Source organism: Nannospalax galili, unplaced genomic scaffold (genome assembly GCF_000622305.1).
Source record: "Nannospalax galili isolate Female #2095 unplaced genomic scaffold, S.galili_v1.0 scaffold321, whole genome shotgun sequence".
Lineage (NCBI taxonomy): Eukaryota > Metazoa > Chordata > Mammalia > Rodentia > Spalacidae > Nannospalax > Nannospalax galili.
Genome location: NW_008345972.1, coordinates 2,825,258 through 2,843,498, shown reverse-complemented (window position 1 = coordinate 2,843,498; position 18,241 = coordinate 2,825,258). Strand labels below are relative to the sequence as shown.

Below are 18,241 nucleotides of genomic sequence, written 5' to 3'. Positions count from 1 at the left end.
GCCGCCGCCGCCGCCGCGCTGGGCTCGACGCTTTGCGGCCGCCGCTCAGTTTACACAGCACCTCCCGCAAGGACCACGCCGCCGCCCGTGCAGCAGCCGCCGCCGCCGCCGCCGATCAGGAACAAGGAAGAAGGAAAGAACGCTCAGCAGCTGGGAACAACCTGACCGCCACTCGGCCCACTGCTTGCCTGACTGACGGGGGGGCCAGCAGGCGGGCGGGCGGAGGGAGGGGCTGGCGCCGAGGAGGCGCGGGGACGGAGTCAAGAGCGTGCGTGAGGATTGGCTCGTCTCTGCAAGGAGGGCGGGGCCTCGCCGGCCCGCGGAAGTAGCGAGCTCAGGGCGGAGCACTGCGGCTGCGGAGGAGAGTCATCACGTGCGTTCCGGGCTCGCCGGGCGTTGGACGGCCTGCGGAGAGAGATCTAGGGTACCACATTGATGAGGTCGGAATCCAGTCGGCTCAGAGCACCTGGACAGCTAAGTAGGATCCTGAGCAAATCAGAGACGTCTCGCATGAGAGACCCGACGACGCACCATACACCAGCCCCTGGACCCTGAGACAGGCCTGTGAGATCCATGGCCCACAGGCTGATTAACTCTCACCTCCAGGCTCAGAAACCAGAAAACATGACCGAAACCTAGAAAGGCATTTTCATACCTAAAAGTGTGAGACATGAACGTGGAGATCAAAGCACAAGACAGTGAATTCGCTATTCTGAGGCTTGTTAACGAGTGTATGCTGAACACTAACTGTGTTTGGGGCCAGCTTCCCGTCTAGAGAGAAGAGATAGACGAATACAGTACCTAAGCTGTAAGTACTATGAAGAAATAAAAAGCTGAGTAGAGGCTTGGGGAGTTGTGGGTTGAGACATTTGAGAAAGACATTGAAATTCAGGGACTAGACCATGGTTGACACAGTTAAGCCGAAACTTAGGTGGGACATAGTGAAATACAACACCAAGATGGAATTGTTTAAAACATTAAAATTTAGAAGAAAACTAGACAGACGTTGAGGGCCAGAAACAGTCACAAGGGTAAAAATTGGAATCCTATGGTAGGTGGATACCGAGAAAAATGAGAATGGAACCTCCTTGCTGTGTCCGGGGGCGGGATAAAGGAGTAGCAGACTTCTCACCCTCTGACCAGCACTAAGAGTCTAACTTACACATACCAATTCTGGACTTCCAGACATCAATAAAAATCTACCAGTCAGACTCCAAGGAAAATAAGCAAGCTGTTTTGTTTTGTTTAAATGAGGGTCCCGCCTGGTGGCGCATGCCTTTGATCCCAGCACTCAGAGGCAGAGGCAGGCAGATCTCTTGAGTTCGAGGCCAGGCTGGTCTCCCATTAGCAAATCCAGGCCAGGGAAACCCTGTCTCAAAAAGACCTGGGGAAGAAAAAAAAAAAGTAGGAGCTGTGGGTGTAACTCAGTGGTAGAGTGCATACTTAACATATGGCAGGCTGGATATTCAATTTGCAGCACTAAAACTAAACAAAACCCTGTAGGAAAAAAGGAACAAAGAACTAGAGGTTAAAATTAGTCCTTCAAAATGTAAGTGGGCCATTCAGCAGATTCGATTTTAGAAAACACCTAATACTATATAGCTCTGTTAAGAGAATGTATTTTTTTCTTTTTTAAAATCAAGATGAATGGAAATAAATTAAAACACAATAACAACAAAAGTAGTTGAAGCAATAAAGAAGACATGATACAAAAGAGTAAATTGGCACTATAAAAGGTAGACAAGAAAAAAGTTTCAGGAATGTTGAACAAAGTCATGGAATTCTTTGAGAGAGAAAACAATAACTAAGATCATCATGGAAATTCAAACTATGGATATTCCAAAAATAGAGGAAATCAGTTAGAAGCGATAATCAAAATGAAAACGGAAGAAAACTTTCCTTAGGTGTCAAGAAATCTGAAGTAAAGGTGGAAAACTGAGTGGGTTCAATAGGATACAGAAAAATTAATAAACAGAAGCCAACTTGCCTTAGTTACTTACCTTGGTGCTGTGGTAAGATACCCTGACCAAAGCAGCTCAAGGAGGGGTGGGGTTTATTTTGGCTCACAGTTTGAGGATACATCAAGGCTGGGAAGCCCTGGTGGCAGGAGCTTGAGGGTAGCTGTTGACACTGAATCCACAGTCAGGAAGCAGACAACAGTGACTGCTAGGGCCCAGCTCCCTTTCTTAAGCAACAGTCCAGTTCATTGAGTGGTGCTCCCATAGTTAAGGTAGGTCCTCCCACTTCAACTAATGTAATTTAGATAATCTCGCAGGCATGCCGGGAAGCCTTTCTCCTAGGTGATTACAGATACTGTCAAATTGACTTGATTATCACAGAACTTCAAGATGAAGTTTGGACCACTGGCTACGTGGTAAGACCGTGTGTCAAAAACAGAACAAGCAAACAGTATCCTATCAGGGGAAAAAAATTACTTATTTAAAAAAAAGTTAAAAACTAAGCCAGGAATGGTGGCACATACTGTAATCCCAGAATTTGGAAAGTTGAGGGAAAGTTGGTTACAAAACAAGTTTTAAGCCAGCCTCGAATACAGGAGACTTTGCCTCAAAAAATAATGAAATGCTAAATACTCACCTTTAGAGTCCTCCACTGAAATAATTAAATGCTAAAAGAAAATGAAACATGATGGGCAGCTGTCGGAAAGGGAAGGTTGTGATTCTCCATGGATGATTTCATTCACTTTACTGCCTTAATTCCTCCTAGATCTTTATTACTCAGGATAACTCTTTCAAAACTTTCTTTTTACCTTTATTTATTTGGGGGTGAGTAGGGCATGCATATCAGGGTGTGTGTGGAGGTCAGAGGACAACTTGTGGGAGTCGATGCTCTACTTTTACCATGTGGGTTTTGGGGCTCAAACTCAAGTCAGGTTTTGTGGCAAGTGCCTTTCCCTGCTGAGCTACACTGGCTCAAGAATAACTTCCTTGAGCTCGGATATCTACTATACACTGGTCCACTCCATGTGACCTCCCACATTTGCATTGACTTTGCATAGTCAAACTGCCAGCAGTTAATTGAGTTCTCAGCTGAAACCTCCAGAAAGAATGAATCTTTTTTAAAAAAAATTTAATGTATTTTTATCTTATATATATGAGTGTTTTGCCTGCATGTATGTTAGTGCACCCATGAGTATAATGCTTGAAGAGACCAGAAGATGTTGTCAGATCCCCTGGAACTGGAGTTAGGGACAGTTGTTAGCAGCCATGTGGGTACAGGGATCCAAACCTGGGTCCTCTAGAAGAGCAGTAAGTGTTCTTAACTGCTAGGCCATCTCTCTAGCCTAAGAGACTAAATTGTGACTGATCCATTTACAACCTGTGAGACCTTGACCTCAATTTCCCTAGATTTAAAATGGGAGTTGCAATATCCACCTCATAAATGTATTTGTACAGCATGAACAAAATAACACATGAAGAGCCTGGCACATAGTACCTTATGTGCCCAATAAATGTTATCTGTTATCTACCCCACCCAAACCTGTTCCTCACCTTGTGTCTATAGATAGCTTTACCTTTACCCAGATACAAGCTGAAAATTTGGCTATAATCTTAAATGTATTTTAGGCTGGAGGTGTAGCTTTATGGTAGAATGCTTACCCAATATGCATTTTACTTCATTCTTGATTTACCACCACCTAACTGCTGACATGTTCCTATGAACTTTAATGTATATTAATTAATATTTCCTTTTGTCCTTTTGTGTGTTTGTGTGGTATATGAGTGTCTGTACATGTGTGTGTTTGAGGAGTGTGCTTGCCCATGCATGCAAACATGGAGGCCAGAGGCTGACCTCAGGTATCTTCCTCTATCACTATCTTCCTCTACCATTTTCCACCTTATTTTTTGAGATAGGCGCTCTCACTGAACCTAGCGCTCTCTGTTTCTGCCAGGCTGACTGGTCAACAAGCTCTTGGGATCTGTCTGCCCAACAGTTGGGGGAAAGGGGTGACAGATACTCCCTGCTGCACCTGGCTTTTATGTAGGTGCTGAGAGTCAGGACTCAGGTCCTCATTGTTGTGTAGCAAGCTCTTTACTGGCTGAGCCATCTCCCCAACTCTAGTATTTCTTTTTTGTTGTTCTTGCTTGTTTGTTTCTTGAGAGAAGGTTTCCTGTAACTCTAGCAGGCCTGGAACCCGCTATATAGACCAGGCTGGCCTCCCAGAGATCTGTCTGCCTCTGGTGTCCCCCAGCACACCCAGCTTCCTGATGTTTCTTTCATGTATCTTTGCTACTCAGAATATAGTCTTCAGACTCAGCAGCATCAGTGTTTTCTGAGATTTCTTGGAGATGTAGCATCTCAGGTCCTACCCCAAACCTTCTGAATCAGGATCTACGTTTTAACAAAAACGTTACTGTGTTCTGCTGCTACTCTTGCTGGGTAAAGCCTGTTGCATCATCTCACTGAGACCACCACAATCTAACTCTTTTCAATACCAGCCTCCAGTTTGTTTCTGCTGCTGCCAGGAACAATCTATAACAAATCTCATCATGTTCATCCCCCGGCTCCCAACTTCCTTTTTCTTTTTGCTATTGGGGATAGAACCCTGTGCCTTACTCTGATCCTTCTGATCCAAATAATCAAGAGTTTTGGCTGGACCGTGAACACACATCAAGATAGCGAAGAGCCAAGCAAAAAGCACAAGCTATGGCACTGAAATGGGTGAATAAAGTGTGCCACCACTGTTAGGATTTTAAAGCTCCAGAGAGGCAATAATGGTTATGTGTGAACTTTGGAGTGAAAACACTTCAGTTGGAATTCTAGCTCTGAGCAAGTTTGTCCACATGCCTAATCTGTATCAGACACTGTTCTCAATCCTAGAATGGCAGAAGTGAAAACAAATCTTAAATTCCGAAATATTTTTGAGGATTAAATGGACTAATATATAGCTTTGAACCGGCCTGGGACTGGACATTCCATAATTACTGCTTTTTTGTTAGCACAATGTGGAATCCTAAAAAACCTTGTTTGGAACTTTGACCTAGTCTGGTTGTCTTGGAATCAGATGGTCTCCTGTTCTAAATGTTTTAAAGAAGAATGTAGCATTGGTACTTGGCACGTAAGCTTTTTGAATTAGAAAGCATTGTTAATGTGGCATATGGTTGATTCCACCTGTAGAAGAAAAAAAAACGTTAAGGCCAGATGTGGTGGTGCACACCTTTGGTAGAGGCAGGCGGATCTTTGTTGAGATTGAGGCCAGCCTGGTCTACATAGTTCCAGGCCAGCTGGGGCTACAGGGAGACCCTGTCTCAAAAAGACAAAAAAATTGTATATTGTTTGACTTTTCAGTTGTTACTGTAAGAAATATAAGAAAAAAAACTTTTTAAAAATGCACTCCAGATCCAGACATAGAGAGAGGAGAATTCAGATAAAGGACTTTTTTCAAGACATCTTTTATCCAAAAATAAGGAAGTAAGCCAAGTGTGGTGGCACACTCCTTTAGTCACAGTTCTCTGGAGGCAGAGGCAAATCTCTGGTCTAATACTAAATTCAAGGCCAGCTGGAGCTATAGGGAGACACTGTCTCAAAAAAATTTTTTTTTAAAAAAACAAGGATTTAAGCTGGGCATGGTGGCATATGCCTTTAATCCTACTCTGGGAGGCAGAGGTAGGCAGATCTGTTGAGTTTGAGGCTAGCCTGGTCTACATATCAAGTTCCAGGCCAGCTGGGGCTATCAGGAGACCGTCTCAAAAATACCAAAAAACAAACAACAACAACAAAAAAAAAATCCACAAAAAACCAAAAAAGGATTTAGTAGCCATTAGTGCATTTTTATGTAGTTTTAATTTTTTTCTAATTATTTCAAGACCAAAAAAAAAAAAAAGCTGAGTGCATGCCTTTAATCCCAGTACTTAGGAGGCAGAGGCAGGTGGATCTCTATGAGATTGAGGCCAGCTGGGTCTACAGGAAGACCCTATCTCAAAAAACAAAAAAGGGGCAGGGAACTGGAGAGATGGAGAGATGGATCAATGGTTAAGAACATTTGCAGTTCTCCAAAGGACCTGGGTTCAGTTCCCAGCACCCACATAACCGTTAACAACTGTCTGTGATAGCTCCAGTTCTAGGGGATCTGACACCCTCTTCTGACCTCTTCAGAGATTGCACATGTGATGCCCTTACATACATGTAGGCAAAAAAATACTCATAAAATAAAAATTTTTTTAAAGACAAAAACCCAAACAAATAAAACCCAAAATATCATATTGTTTCAATTTGTTCTTATCGCATGCTTCTCCTAAGCAAATATTAACATGATGATATTCCTCACTGATATTCTGTTGAAATGCTTATGATTTCACTACTTTTCTTTTTTAAAAAAAATTTATTATTTTTATTTTATGTGTATGCATGTATTGCCTGAATGTAGGTAAGTGCACCTGTGTCATGTAATGCCCGAGGAGGACAGAGAGGCTGTCTGATCCCCTGGACCTGGAGTTATGGACAGTTGTTAGCTACCATATGGATGCTGGGATGCAAACCTGGGTCTTCTGCAAGAATAGTCAGTGTTCTTAACTGCTGAGCCATCTCTCCAGGTCCATGATTTCACTACTTTAAACTCAACAATAACACTTAAATTTGATCAATTCACTGAAAAAGAAAAGTTCAGAAAATAGGGGCTGGTGGGCTGACAAGATGGCTCAGTGGGTAAAGGCACTTGCCACCAAACCTAATGATCTGAGTTGGATCCCTGGGCCCTACATGGTAGAAGGAGAGCACTGATTCCCTCAATTGTCCTCTGACTTCCACATGTGCATTGTATGCGCATGTCAGTGCATGCCCACATATACACATACACATAAATAAATGTAATTTTAAAATGAAAAAAAAAAAAGAAAAGTGAAATAGTGGCTGGGGGCTATAGCTCCATTGGTAGGGTGCTTGCCTATTGTGCCAGAAACGGAAGTTTCATTCTCTAGCACTACATAAACTAGGTGTGGTGTCCATATCTGTAATTCCAGCATGCTGGAGGTGGCGACAGAAGGATCAGAAGTTCAAGGTCAACCTTAACTATATTGGGAGTTTGAGGCCAGCCTGGATTAGAGACCCTATCTCAAAAAAAAAAAAAAAAGTTAAATAGAAAGTTGATTCTGTGGCCAATTTACTTTAAGATAAACATGTAGTTGGTAGTGAAAGTATAAAACATCCTTGCTAGGGAATGAGCTCAGTTGACAGGATAATGCCAAATGTGCATGAAGCCCTGGAGCCAACCCCAGCACCACAAATGGAAGTGGGGGTGCAGGTTTGTAATCTCAGCATTTAGGAGTCAGAAGCAGGTGAATCAGAAGTTCAAGGTCATCCTCAGCAACATTCACAGTTTGAGACCAGCCTGGACTACAAGAGACCCTGTCTAAAAAAATCAAATAAAATGAAAACAACTACAGAAAAAGTCCTTGCTTCAGAATTACGGTAAAAGAGGCTGTTCTTACTGAACAGAAGTTCATTGAGACAGTATAGAACTTGAGGATGAGCAGATGTTTGTGGCCTCCTTAAACCACCTGTTGTGATATCATTGTTTTAGTTCTTCCAGAACTAAAGAACAGACACCCATATTACAATGGTATAAAACATTTAATAGTTTTTGTTTTTTCCTAAAGAATCCTCTTGTTTGGTTCCACGGGTACTAAGCAACTTTATGATTAGAGTTTGACTTCACTTGAATTTTTTTGACAGGCATAGTGCCCTGACCAATAGACAACTCCATTCAGACCCTGAGGCAATGAACCATTCTAACATGGAGTTTAATCCCATCAGTCAATGCTGACTCTGGTTAGCATGAGCCAGGCCCATAGGAAACAATCATCTAGTCATGATGACAACAGTAAAATTCTGGAAGCACAAAGCTGAGCCTCTGGTGTGGGACATTGTGAGACCACACTAAACTACTGTCTCGGTACAAGGCCCTACATGGTTGGCCAGGTGGTTACCTGGATGTTTTTACAGAAAGGTAACAATTCACAGTACAAAAATGTTAGGAAACAATGGACAGCTGTTATTTTTGCCTGTCCATCATAGATTATTCCTCTTCCCAGTAGTAAAATTCAATTTTCTTTTGGCAAACTGTCTTATCTGCACACTCATGAGGCTTGAAGGGCTGATCCTACCCCCAAGTTCCAGGAGTAAGAACATGACCCTAGTCTTCCCAATCAGAATCACCAATGTTGGCTAGAAGAATGGGCATGTGGCCTGATCCAGGCCAGTCACACTCAGCTAAAACTCCTTCAAAAACTTTTGGGAAAGCAGTGTTGTTTTCTGTTTGGATACCAGGCAACAAATGTGAATCTGGTACCTAACACATCACAATGCCTTTAAAGCACAGAGGCAAGACAGGGAAAGCAGAATTCAGAAACAGAGGCAATTTCGTATTGCCAGAATGTGAGGTTGTATTTCAGTTGAGCTTGGACTTAACAGGATGATGATGACCAAATATAAAAATAATAAATAAAATATTAAGGGGCTGGACAGATTGCTCAGTGGTTAACAACACTGTTCTTGCAGAAGACCCGGGTTCGAATCTCAGCACCCACATGGCAGCTAACAACTGTCTATAACTCCCGTTCCAGGGGATCCAACAGCCACTTCCACGGGTGCACTTACCTACATGCAGGCAATATACGCATACACATAAAATATAAAAATAATAAATAAAATATCTTTAAAAAAACAGGATGATGATGACCCAAGATAGTTAAAGCTAGCTTTCTGTCACTTGAAATCACCAAGTTCTACCACATTACTCATTTAACTCCCTTTTCTGCAAAAACTGCTCAGAATTATTCAATAAATCACTGAGAGGTAAATCAGAAATATGAGTGATGAAATAAAAGAAGTTGCAATTAGCCTTGAAACTAAAAATAGGAAGACAACTGAAAAAAACACCACTTAGCAGACATTGATGCTGATACATTAAAATAGTTGTGGTTACTATGGTAATAAGCAAACTGTAAAAGAAGAAAATGTGAAAGAGGACTAATTTATTTATTTATTTATTTATTTATTATTTTGAGGCAGGGTCTTACAGTGTAACTCTGGCTAGATTGGAATTCGGCTATGTAGACCAGGCTGGCCTTGAACTTACTGAGAGCTGCCTCCCTCTGTCTCCCGATTGCTGGGATTAAAGGCAGAGGTAGGTGGACTTCTGTAAGTTTGAGGCCAGACTGGTCTACATAGTGAGTTCTAGGCCAGCCAGGACTATATAGTGAGACCCTATCTCAAAACAATATAAATAATAAAGATGGAGAACAATCAAAGTAAAATACCCAGCATTGATCTCTGACCTCCACACGAATGCATACATGTGTACACCCCACCACTAAAAAAGTGCATACATCTCACATACAACACAGCACACACGAAATAAATTCAGCCATAGTAAAATGTAGTAGAGTTCAGTATAAAATATGACACAAGCTGAACGTGGTGGCACATGCTTAAAGCACTCCCAGCCCTTGGGAGGCAGAGGCAGGCAGATCTTTGTGAGTTCAAGGCCAGCCTGATATATCCAGGCCAGCTAGGGCTACAGGGAGACCTTGTCTCAAAAAGACAAAAAAAAAGACACATTAAAAACAAAAGTATGACACAACAGAATAAAACTCAAAGACATACTAAGGGCTGGGGATGTAGCTCAGTAGTAGAGCATTTGTCTAGCATGTGCAAGGTCCTGGGTTCAATCCCTAGCACCAAAAATAAAATGAAACAGAAAATACATGGTAAGCTCTACACTTAGAGAAAACACATCTCTACTACTAATACCCTGAATATACCTAAACATTTCCAAAAATATATCCTTCACTGAATCATGATAAGTTTTAATAAAGTCAAATAAGCAAAAATTGTTCATATCAAAACCTATGAACATGGGTTAGGTGTGGCAGCCTTTAATCCCAGCACTTGGGAGGCAGAGGCAGGTGGATCTCTGTGAGATTGAGGTCAGCCTGGTCTATCTAGTGAGTTCCAAGCCAGCTGGAGCTACAGGGAGACCCTGTCTCCTGTCTTAAAAAAAAATAACTAAACACAACACAATTAAATAAATAAATAAACCAATTTTAAAAAGAAAATCCTGTTAAATATTTTATAATTAAAACATTCTACTAAATAATAATTTGGTCAGGAAGGGAATACCACAAACATGGCCACGCACTTTAGGAATCATGAACTCTGCTAAGTACTATCACAAACTTGTGGGACATTTCTTTCACTATCAGGCTAATGGCTGTGCTGGCCCATGGCACCATGACTATATAAGAGCACTATGACCCAAACAGAGCAGCTGCTTTTTAGCTCCTTTTCTAGGTTCCTCTGGGTTATCGTTTCTTAACGTCTCCTGTCCTCTTAGTGTTTAGAAGCTTTCCGTTGTCAGTCCAGAAAGCCTTGAAACAAACACAGCATAAATCAGGGTGACACAAGTACGAGGCACAACCCTTAAGGAAACCCTCACTCTCTAAAAACAGTTATCAGCATCTGAAATTGAGCACCTCTCCAAATATTCTGTTCCACGTGCTCAGTTGTCTTACACTACTAGCCTTAGCCCTGTCAAGGAAAAATTGCGGGGCTGGAGAGATGGCCCAGTGGTTAAAAGTACTGGCTGCTCTTGTAGAGGATCCAGGTTTGGTTCCCAGCACCCACATGATGGCTAACAACTCTCTGTAACTCCAGTTCTAGGGGATCTGCTGCCCTCTTTTGACTTCCGTGGGCACTGCATGACACAAGTGCACTTACATACATGCAGGTACAACATTCACATATATTAAATAAATAAATATAAATAAAACAGCAAGGACTTGCTCATAGAACATAGGAAAGGTGCTAGATCTGTTTCTCTGATGCTTTTAAGTGTTTGCATTCCTCCTCTGAAACTATGAGCCAAAATAAATTAATATTGTCTTAGTCAAGGGCTACATTTGGTGAGGGTCTTCTTATGGAATAAGGCATCAAATGGCCTAAGAGGAAACCTGCCAACTCAGGTCTCTCATTCTTGTTATGAAACCATTAGTCTCATCATGGGATTGCACATTTATGATCTCATTTAATATTATAGTTTGCATATGAGTATCCCAAAGAAGCTCAAAGAATAAAAGCTAATGTTCCCCAGCTAGTGGATTCACTCATTGTGGAGTGATTAGATTCTGAGGTCTCTGACCTAACCAGTGAATTAATCTACTGAGGGCTACATAATTTGATAGTGTTATTTGGAAATAATAGAAACATTGGATGATAGAGCCTAGTTAGACAAAGTAGGTCACTGTAGGCATGTTCTTGGGAGTAGCTTTATCTTATCCTGGCAACCTCTCTCTGCTTCATGAGATGAGTAGTTCTTCATCCATCCATTCAATACACACCCTGATGTTCAATACTCCACCTGATGCTCCATCCTACCACAGTCCCACAGCAATGGAACCAAGCAACCATAGACTCAAATCTCTGAAACCATGAGCCAGAATCTTTTTTCCTTTTAAGTTGTTTATGTCGGTATTTTGCCACAGCCATGAAAAGCTGACTAACACACCTAAATTACCTCCAAATACCATCAAAGCATGAATTTGTGGGATTAAGTTCCCAACACATGAAATTTGAAGCAACAGTCAAAATCATCTCAGAGTAGTAGGGCATTGTCACAACAGTTCCTGGTTAATACATGGTATTACACCATAAAATGGCATAAAGGAGCTATCACTTGGGAGATTTCTTTCTTATTCCCAACAGACTTGTGTATTTGAAAAGTTGGTCCCCAGATGGTGGTAACATTTTGGGAGTTTGTGGAACATTTTGGACATGGGGCCTAAGTGGCAACCCATGCCCAAAAGAGGTAAGATTTTTGAGTTATAGCCTGAGGTCTCTGTTCCTGACTGCTGAGGTGTAAGTAAACCACCACTAACAGGAGCCAGGAACACCATCATACCTTCCCCACCATGAAACTATGAGCTAAAATAAATCTTTCCCCTAAGCTGATTCTGTCAGGTATTTTGTCCAAGTGATGAAAAAGCCCTAGAGAGTTCCCAGTGCACCTTACCAGATTTCCTTCATAGTTAGCATCTTACATTAATATGGTATATTCTTTACAATCAACAAACCATTATTAATACATACTATTATTTATGAAAGCCTAGACTTTATTCAGCTTTCCTTAGGTTTTACTTAAGGTCCTTTCTCTGCTTAAGAGTAAGAAGAGTAAGAAGCCACTCAATGGTCATCTCTGCATCCCTCACTGGGAGACTGGGTCATAGGTCCATCACATGTAATCACAGTCAAAAAGCAAAACCACCAAAAGCATCTTATGCCAATCAGGACTTTTACTTGTCTAGAAGAGGGTGAGTGCTCGTCCTAGTCATTTGGGCCAGAGGTGGGGGTGCTGCACACTCCAACCAAGTCAACACTCTAGCATTCAGCAGAGAAGAAAGAATGCATGGGGCTTCAAGAAGGCGCTTATTCCTCTCACATGACCTGCTCCTCCCAGGAAGCTTCTTGTCTTCAGCACCCAGGTGTTCTCTCCCCCAACTATATAAGCCTTCATCATAAATCTCCATCCAACCTTCTCTGCCCAATGCTTCATATTTTATCCAAGAACCTCTCCATCTTTCCCTAAGCCAAAATGTAAGCATCTTCCTCAGCCTCTCTCTTTACCAAACCCCACGTCTGTCTCATGCACACATCTCACAAGACTAATTAAATATTGTTTACTTTTAAAAATAAACTTTAGTGTTTAGAACATGCTATGTTTGTGCCTTCATTCAGATGTTGAAATTCTAACCCCAAGATTAGGGTGGTAGGCCTTTGGGAGGAGACTGGATCACAGGAGTGAAGCCCACGTGAATGGGATTGGTACTCTTACAAAAGGGATCCCAGAAAGGCCTCCCACCAAAAAGTTGGCCATCTGAGAACCAGAAAGTAGACTCTTAGCAGACACTGAGTCTGCCGCCATCTTGATCTTGGACACTGCACCCTTTAGTACCACAAGAAACAAGTATTCATTTTTAAAAAGATTTATTTTTATTATATGTGTACGAGTGTTTTGCTTGAATGTGTGTATGTGGACCATGCATGCCTAGTACTGTTGGAGGCCAGAAGAGGACATTGGATCTCCTGGAGCAGAAGTTACGGATGGTTATAAGCTGCCATGTGGTTGCTGGGAACTGAACCCAGGTCCACTATAAGAGCAGTAAGTGCTGTTAACCACTGAGCCATCTCCCTAGCCCATGTTCATCGAATTTTAAGCTCCCCATTTTGTGGTATTTTATCATAGCAGCACAAATGGACTAAGACATGACAGTTTTAGAGTTGTGGACACAGGTTCAGAGAGTTCCTAGTGCCCCTTAAACAATTTCCATCATCATTCACATTTTACATTAGTGTGCATTTGTTACAAGTCAGTATCAATACACTATTGTTTACAAAAGCCCAGACTTTATCCAGATTTCCTTAGTTTTTACGTAAGGTCCTTTACTGAACCATGATTTTATCTAAGGTATCCTGTTACTTTTAGGTTCTCTTGGTTACAGATTCTCAGACTGTCCTTTTTTTTATGATTTTGGCCATTTGAAGAGTACTGGTCATGTATTTTATAGGTTCTCCCTTAATTGGGATTTGATTTACTTTTTTTTTTTAATGAATCTGGGTGTATAAGCTTAAGGCAGAAGCCCACAGTGCTATTTTAATTCTGTTAAATCAAGGCCTCAGACTCCTGGCATAGATTACTCTTTCCCTCTCTTCCCATACTGTACTCTTTGGAAAGAAGTTATAGTGCACAGTTCCTACTTATGGAACAGGGAATTAGGCTCCACCTTCCTGAAGGAGGAGTATTTATGTAAGTACTTTGAAAAATTTCTACACGGGAGAATTTCTGATATGTTTATTTATTGTGAAATAATATTAAGCTTAAAAGTTACAAGAAGAGCTCAAAAAAACCATGTTTCTTTTATCCTTTATCTGTATACATATATATGTGTGTATAAACATGCACACATATGTACACAGATACACAGATATCATGTGTGTGAAGACATATGCTCATAATGATTACATATAAGTGTGCACATTTATTATGTAATTATTATCATGAATCCTTTTCGGACCCATTTTAAGGGGAGTTGAGATTTGATATCCCATCATCCCTCAGTACTCCTGAGGATATTTCCCAGAACAAGGCATTTTTCCCATATGGGTGTAACAAGCTCACCAGACTCAGAGAATTGGGCTAATGATATGGTTCAGTTGATAGAGTGCTTGCCTAGCAAACATGAAGTCCTGGGTTCCATCCCTACCATTGCCTAAATTAGGCAGGCATGATGGCCATGCCTGTAAGCCCAACACTTGAGAGATGCAAGTGGTAAGACCAGAAATTCAAAGTCATCCTTAGCTACATATCTTGAATTCAAAGACCTGCCTGAGATACCCTGTCTCAAAAAAATGAAAGAAAGAAATGGGGGAGGTGGGGGGAGACAGAGGGAGAAAGGGAAGGAAGCAACATTAACAACACTTCCAGCCAATCCACAGACTCATTCAAATGTCACTGCTGCACAATGTTTGTCTCTTTTCTGGTCCAGGATCTAATCTAGGATCACAAGTCTAATTTGTTTCTTTAGTCTTCTTGAGTCTGTAACAACTCCTTGTTCTTTTTCTATTACTTGTTTTGTTTTGTAAGACGGGGTCTCACTATGTAGCCCCTTCTGGTCTGGAAATTGCTATGTAGACCATCCCAGACTGGCCTCAGTCTCACATCAATCCCTTGTCTCTGCTGGGATTAATAACCCTGCCCTTCTTTCCCTATCTTACATGTTTATGTGCTTGTTTTATTTATTTTAATTTTTCTGCATACTTTTGGGTTTGTTTGAGATGAGATCTATGTTGCAGAGGCTGTCCCTCCCTGAACTCCTGGTATCAAGGCCTCAGCTTCCTGAATAGCTGGAACTACAAATGCACATCTTCAGTCCAGCTTTTTTTTTTTTTTTTTTTTTTCAGAGCTAGGAGTTAAACCTACAGCCTCAGGAAAACGAGGTAAGAGCTCTACCACTGAGCTATATCCCAAACCCTTATTTTGATTTTTTTTTTGTCTTTTTGAGACAGGGTCTCTCTGTAGCCCTAGCTGTCCTAGAACTCACTATGTAGACCAGGCTGGCCTTGAACTCACAGAGATCTGCCTGCCTCTGCCTCCCGAGTGCTGGGATTAAAGGCATGTGCCACCATGCCCGGCATTTTGATTTTTTAAAGAACTTAAAACATTTTAAATTAATATTCATTTCTTTTGTTTATTTTTTATATTTTATTTATTATTTTTATTTCATGTGTATGAATGTATTGCCTGCATGTATGTAAGTGTACCTGTGTTGTGCGATGCCATGGTGTGGAGGTCAGAAGAGGGCTTCAGATTCCCCTGGAACTGGAGTTAAGGATGGTTCGTAGCTGCCATGTGGGTGCTGGGAATCGAACCCGGGTCCTTTGCAAGAACAGTCAGTGCCATCTCTCTAGCCCCTTGTTTGTTTTTTGAAACAGTGTCTTATACTGTAGTCCAGTCTGGCCTGGAACTTGTGGCAATCCTCCTGTCTCATTTTCCTAAGTGCTAGGATTACCGATGTGAGCCTAAACAGTAAAATTGACTTTTAAAATGTTAATGTTAATTCGGTGACTTTTAGCACATGTATAGATTCATATAGCTATTGGTAAGTGATACTGTAGAGAACATTTCATTGTCCCCTTCCCAAAATAACTTCTTGGTCCTATCTTATGGTCACACTTCTCCCCACCCCAACCCCGACAATCATGTATATATTTTTCTTTTCATCGATAGTTGTTTTTTTTTCTCTCTCTCTCTCTCTTTTTTTTTTTTTTTTTTTTTTTGTTGTTGTTTGCTTTTTGAGGAGGGATCTCCTGTAGTCCAGGCTGGCCTTGAATTTGCTATGTAACTCTCAAATGAGTTTGATTTTTTTGGTCCACCTCCCAAGTGCTGGGATTACAATCATGTACCACAATACCTGGCTTCTGCAGTACTAGGGATTGAACCCAGGGCAGGTGAGTATTCTACCGACTCAGCTACTCTAACAAATGAGCCCTAGTTTTGTCTTCCTGTGTGCTGGGTAGCTTTAGTATCAGCTTCACACACCTGGGTTGAGGGAGCCTCAATTGGGGAATTGCTTCCATTGGATTAGCCTGTGGCCTTGTCTGTGGGTATTTTGATTGTTGAGTGATGTGGGAGGGCCTAGCCCATTGTGGGTGGTACCACCCCTGGGCAGGTGGGTCCATGTTGTATAAGAAAGCAGGTTGAGCAGGGGCCAAGGGAGCAAGCCAATAAGCAGTGTTCCTCCATGGTCTGTGCTCCAGCTCCTGCCTCCAGGTTCCTGCCCTGAGTTCCTACCTTGGGCTTCCTGATGAACTGTGACCTGGGAGATGTAAGACAAATAAACTCTTTCCTCCCCAAGTTGGTAGTGATCAGAGTGTTTTGTTACAGCAATGAAGAAACAAACCAGAACATCCTGAGAATGTCATATAAATGATATCTTTTTTTTAAAGAGTATTTATTTTGTGTAGAAGTGTTTTGCCTGCCTGCATAAATGTTTGCCATGTGCATGCCTGGTGCCCGGGGAGGCCAGAAGGAGTCAGACCTCTGAAGCTGGAGTTACAGATGGATGTGAGCTGCCACATGGGTGCCAAGAATGAACCCAAGTCCTCTGGAATAGCGGCAAAGGCTCTTAACCACTGTGCCATCTCTCCAGTCCCTCAAGTGGAACTTTTGTTATAATTTCATTCATGTGTACAATGTATTGTGACCATATTCACCCTCTATTACCCTCTGGGATCCCCTTCTCTCTCCTGCTGGCCCTGTTCTTCCGATTAGTCCACCTCTTAACATACATGTCGTGTGTATGTGTGTTTGTGTGTGTGTGTGTGTGTGTGTGTGTGTGTGCGCATGCGCGCGTAGGCCTTGTGCAGGTGGTCACTTGTGCTGTGAGTTCATTATTACAATGGTGATTTCATATCTAGAAGAAAACTTTTACTTATTTATTTGTCTTTTTGCAACAGGGTCTGTAGCACTAGCTGGCCTGGAACTCACCGTGTAGAACAGGCTGGCCTTGAACTCACAGAGATTCACCTGCCTCAGCCTCCCAGAGCTAGGTTTAAAAGCATGTGCCACCACACCTAATTTCTTTTTTGTTTCGTTTTGAGTTCTTTGTGTATTCTAGATATTGAGCATCTGTCAAATGTATAGCCAACAAAGATTTTTCTCCTTTCTGTATGCTGCTTCTTCACTTGATTGACAGGGTCCTTTGCGGTACAGAAGCTTTTTAATTTATTGATATCCCATTTATCAATTTGAAATTGGAGTTCTTTACTATGAAAGCAAGAATCTCATTTAGATAGTCTTTACCTATGCCAACCCTTGTAGTGTACTCCCTGTCTTTTCCTCTAGCAGTTTCAGAGTTTCAGGTTTTATATTGAGGCCTTTGATCCATTTGGAGTTAATTTTGGGCAGAGCCATGGTATCTAGTTTCATTCTTGTACATATAGATACCCACTTTTCCTAGTACCATTTGTTGAAGATGCTGTCTTTTCTCCAGTGTATAATTTTGGCATCTTTGTCAAAAATTAGGTAGCTTAAGTTGTCTGCGTCCTTTGTTTCATTTAATTGATTTATATGCTTGGTTTTAGTTTGTTTGCTTTTTGTTTTGACCAGTAGCTTGCTATTTTTATTACTATGACTATAGTATAACTTGAATCAGGTATTATAATACCTCTAGTATTCTTTTTTTTTTTTAAATCAGGGTTCTTTAGGTATCTGGGACCTTTTGTACTTCCAAATGATTTTTAAGAATACTTTTTCTGGCTAGGTCTGGTGGCACATGCCTTTAATCCCAGCACTGGGGAAGCAAAGGCAGGCAGATCTCTGTTAGATGGAGGTCAACCTGAATTTCATAGCAAGATCCAGCCCAGATAGAGCTAGAGGGAGACCCTGTCTCGAGCAAACAAACGATGCTTTTTCTGTTTCTATGAAGAATGACTCTGACATTTTGATTGAGATCACATTGAACCTGTAAATTGCTTTTGGCAAAATGGCCATTTTCACAATACTGTCTTCTGATTCATGAGTTTGAAATATCTTTCCATCTTCTAGTGTCTTCCTCAATTTTTTGATTTGTTTCTCAAAGTTTTCATTGTAAAAGTCTTTCATTTCCTTTGTTAGGATTATTCCAAACTAACTAAATTTTTTGATACTATTGTTGAATGGAATTCTTTCTCT

The 18,241-nt window shown here is 41.4% G+C and overlaps 1 long non-coding RNA gene across 1 annotated transcript in view; it reads left to right on the top strand.

Moving 5' to 3' along the window:
- The first annotated feature begins 353 nt into the window (after positions 1-353).
- Positions 354-18,241, top strand: part of LOC103741441 — a 73,513-nt gene continuing 55,625 nt past the window's right edge. Inside the window, exon 1 of the long non-coding RNA XR_607578.1 lies at positions 354-808. This is a non-coding gene — a long non-coding RNA (uncharacterized LOC103741441). The remainder of the gene's footprint in view (positions 809-18,241) is intronic.